Source organism: Belonocnema kinseyi, chromosome 1 (assembly GCF_010883055.1).
Source record: "Belonocnema kinseyi isolate 2016_QV_RU_SX_M_011 chromosome 1, B_treatae_v1, whole genome shotgun sequence".
Classification (NCBI taxonomy): Eukaryota; Metazoa; Arthropoda; class Insecta; order Hymenoptera; family Cynipidae; genus Belonocnema; species Belonocnema kinseyi.
Window position 1 is genome coordinate 18,743,608 of NC_046657.1, and position 4,176 is coordinate 18,747,783.

A 4,176-nucleotide genomic window follows, 5' to 3' on the forward strand; every position below is an offset into this window, starting at 1 on the left:
CCATCTGTTTTCGAGTCTCATTCGGCGTAAAATACTTCCAATCCAGCTTACCAGCTGGTTTGGTACTCCACGCCTCAAAGCCTCCCGACAGATGACTTCTGGAGGGGTATTACTGAAGGCACCCTCTATATCCAAGAACGTTCCTACAGCATACGGTGAGGCCAAAACTACCTCATCCCTGATATATCTTTCAACCAGCCTCACCAGCGTCTTTAGAATAAAATACGTTAGGCTGATCGGTCTGAAGTCTTCTGCAGCAGTGTAGTCCTCCTGTCCGGGTTCGAGAGTAAAGGCCACTCTACCATCCTTCCATGCCGATGGCACATGTTTTAGAGCGATACTTGCTCTAAATAGCTTTATCAGAGGAGAAATGACAAATTCCAGGCCTTTTTTAAAAGCAAAATTCCACCTTTTTTCTGCCTACAATCTTTGAGGCGAAACTCCAATCGGCCCTCCTCAACTCTTGGTCCCAGTCTTCCTCCTCTAGGTCGGTTTGAATTTGCTGAAAACCCGGGAAGTGAAATTCCATCAGGCAGTTCAGTGTTGCTTCTTCTTCTTTGGCAAACTCGCCATTTTCGAGCCTTATGCGCCCAAGGTGAGCTTCCCGATTTTTCGCTAGGACCTTGTGGAACCTTGCTGTTTCTGGAATATCTTTCGATTCCTCACAGAAGCCCCTCCAGTCTTTTTGCTTATACCTCCTTATATTTTTGTTGTATTCATACTGGACCGTCCTATAGATGTCGCAGTCTGAAGGCAACTTGGTTCTGTTTGCTCTATTGCACAGCGCTCTTGTCTTTTTGCGGAGTTCCTCCGCAGAGTCAGATAGAGAACCTCACTCCTGTTTTTAATCTGTTTTTGGGGAGTATTACCTCGATTCAGAATCTCCATATCAATGCCCGCTAGATATTCGATTATATCTCTTCCTCTGTCAATGATATTCGTGCTCCCCTACACCGTATGGTGACAGTTCGCATCACATCCCAACAGCAGAGGAATCCTGTTCTGCTGGCAGTGCTGAATTAGAATCTCCACCTCTCTAGGAGGCGGGGATCCATCTGCATTGCCGGGGAAATACGCTGAGGTAATTGCAACGCCTAGTCTTTCCCCGCTTCCACCCCTGAGCCTCACCTTAATAACAGTGAGATCCCTGGAGCAAAGCTTAGGCACCAAAATCGCATCCATACCCTTGACAGCTATGCATGCCCTTGGCGCTTTTTCGAGCGGCCCCTTATAAATGGTGCCACACCCTGACAAGCCACTAATCCTTTCGCTGTACAACTAGGGTTCTTAGATTAGGGCAAACCCTGCCTGCATCACTGACATGCGTCTGGCTAAAACCGCCGAGGCGCCTTTGCTGTAGTGCATATTTATCTGCCCTTAAATGACTAAGGCGGGGCATCCCCGGACGCTTCAGGTCCCCCTGAGGAGCCCTATTGGATTACCCCGAAGGTGACCTTATCTGCCCTCAAATAGGGCCGGTTGTCCAGAGCCGCAAGACCTCTGATTGCAGATCCAGGAACTCCGATCTTAATAAATTCCTTAAAATATTTCAAATTAAAAGCTCTTAAAAATGTCTTAGAAATTTTAAAAATACCCTAAAATCTTGAAAATCTCTTTTAAATTATCAAAATCTATAAACAATTTTTCGGAATCTTGAAAAATACTTTTTTTTACGCTGAATATCTCGGAATCTATACATTATAGAAAAAACTCAAAAGATAATAAATAATATTTTTTTTAATTAATATTTTCTAACTTTTATACATAAAAGAATATAGTTAACAGATTTGTAACTATATTCTTTTATGTGTAAAATTAGAAAATATTAATTTAAACAAAACAAAAACTAATACAAAATAAAAATCCCATAATTATTTTTTCCTTGCAAATACTTATTATGCGTGTAATAACAAACATTTTTACTATTTGGAGTTTTTTATGGTAAAACAGACAATAATTATTTTCCCATTTTCTTGGCTCCTAAAAAAACATATGTAATTTTTAAAGGAACGTGTAGATTTGAAAAAATCAGAATAAAACAGGTACGTATTTGCATTTTCTATAAAATGTTTTTACACGTAGAATAAGTATTTGTAAAGACAAAATAAGTTCGGAAAAAATTTTTTTTTACCTTTTTTTGTCATTTTTTTTAAATTAATATTTTCTGACTTCTATACATATAAGAATAGAGTTCACAGATTTTTAACTATATTCTTTTATGTATAAAATTATAAAATTTTAATTTAAAAATGACAAAAAATGAAAAAAAAATATTCCCAAAATTATTTTTTCTTTACAAATACTTTTTATGCGTGTAAAAACAAACATGTTTACTATTCGGAGTTTCTTATGGTAAAAAAGACAATAATTTTTTCTCCATTTTTCGTTTTGCCCCCGAAAAACGTGTGTAATTTTTTATTAAACTGGAAGATTAAAAAAAATAAAAAAAAATAGATGCGCTATGACATTAAAAAGAAAAATAGAAACTTTTTTTAACGCTGAATTTCTCGGAATCTATGCATCAAAGAAAAAAACTAAAAGCAAAAAAATCTTTTTTTTTATTAACATTTTCTAACTTTCATACATAAAAGAATATATTCAACAGATTTGTAAATATATTCTTTAACATATTCTTTCAACAAAATAAACAATGATAACTAAAAAATAAAAAATTTCCCAACAATATTTTTTCTTCACAAATACTTATTTTGCGTTTAAGAACAAACATTTCTTCTCTTTCCAGTTTTTTTCCAAGATGCAGATATTCCGAGATATTTAGCGTTGAAAACGTTTTTTTTTTAATGTCATAACTAATTTTGTGTTTATAAATACTTATTCTACGTATAAAAAGAACTTTGTTTCTTTTTGGAGTTTTTGTATACAATCCATAGATTCCGAGATGTTTAAGCGTTAAATAAAATTTATTTTTTTAAATGTCATAACTTTAAAACGGCTAAATAAAAAAATGTCATCTTGGGCTCATTTTAATGAAAATACTAATACGCATCTATTTCATGTTGATTTTTAAAATCTACGAGTTGTTTCAAAAATTACACACGCTTTTGGGGAGTCAAAAAATGGGAAAAAAATTATTGTCTTTTTTACCGTAAGAAACTCCAAATAGTAAACATGTTTGTTTTTACACGCATAATAAGTACTTGTAAAGAAAAAATAATTTTGGGAATTTTTTTTAATCATTTTTTGTTTTGTTTAAATTAATATTTTATAATTTTATGCATAAACAAATATAGTTCAGAGTATAGTTCAGAATATAGATCAATTTCTCTCAGAGCGGGCAGTACTCGTTGACCGGCAGTATATTTTGATAAGAATAGATAGAATCTACCTGGAATATGTAAATTTCCAACAGAATATCCAGCAGTTCCGGCGATATAGTAACCTCCTCGACCGACACCTTGGACGTCTCTTAAACGACCTCCGGTTCCAGTTGTAGCACCACTGATAATAACTTATGTTAAAATAATCAGTTTCACCCTTAAAGTGCATAATGGGTGCCAAATACCCCAAGAAATTTTCAAACTCTTAGAAACCATACTTAATTCGAAAAAATTGAGTAAGTGTCGCTATCTAGCTATAGTTGGAGACACTAACTGTAAGTAGAGTCGTTTAGCATACTGCGTCAAGCCAGTGATCCCAGATCTGAAACGAGATGTGGTCCAATACTATGACAGGGCTATGTCCGTGTGAATATAGTAGGAGACGCTGTAAATGACTGAGTTGCGCGCGCAACCCATTTCTCCTCTTCTGAATTTGAAAACTCGAAGGTGCACGATTGTCGGTCAGAGCACTTCGGCGATTCTATTTATATATCTATCTGCAAATTGCTTTGAAATAAATTCAGGAGATTGGGATTTTAATATTTTCAGATTTTGATGCTAACGATTCTCATGATTTGAATAAATCGCGCCCCTCTTGATATACGTATATTTTGAGGTTATGTTATTTCATGTATAAAATATAAATTATATAAATATTAATACTATTATATATAGAAATATATACGTATATTAATAATGATAATATTATAATTATGTTATATTATAATAGTCTTATTTATATCTTTATCCGCATTTGAAAGAATTTAAAGATATTGACGATTTTGGAATTCATCTCGTTTGGATAAAAACTCAATTATTTGATTGAAAAATTATTTTG

The 4,176-nt window shown here is 34.1% G+C and overlaps 1 protein-coding gene across 1 annotated transcript in view; it reads right to left on the bottom strand.

The window, feature by feature from the left end:
* The window catches only part of LOC117176912 (phosphoribosylformylglycinamidine synthase-like), a 7,303-nt gene extending 3,846 nt beyond the window's left edge, over nt 1-3,457 (bottom strand). The window contains exon 1 of the mRNA XM_033367303.1: nt 3,347-3,457. The gene's annotated coding sequence lies outside the window, so the exon portion shown is untranslated. The remainder of the gene's footprint in view (nt 1-3,346) is intronic.
* Between the last annotated feature and the right edge of the window lie 719 nt (nt 3,458-4,176).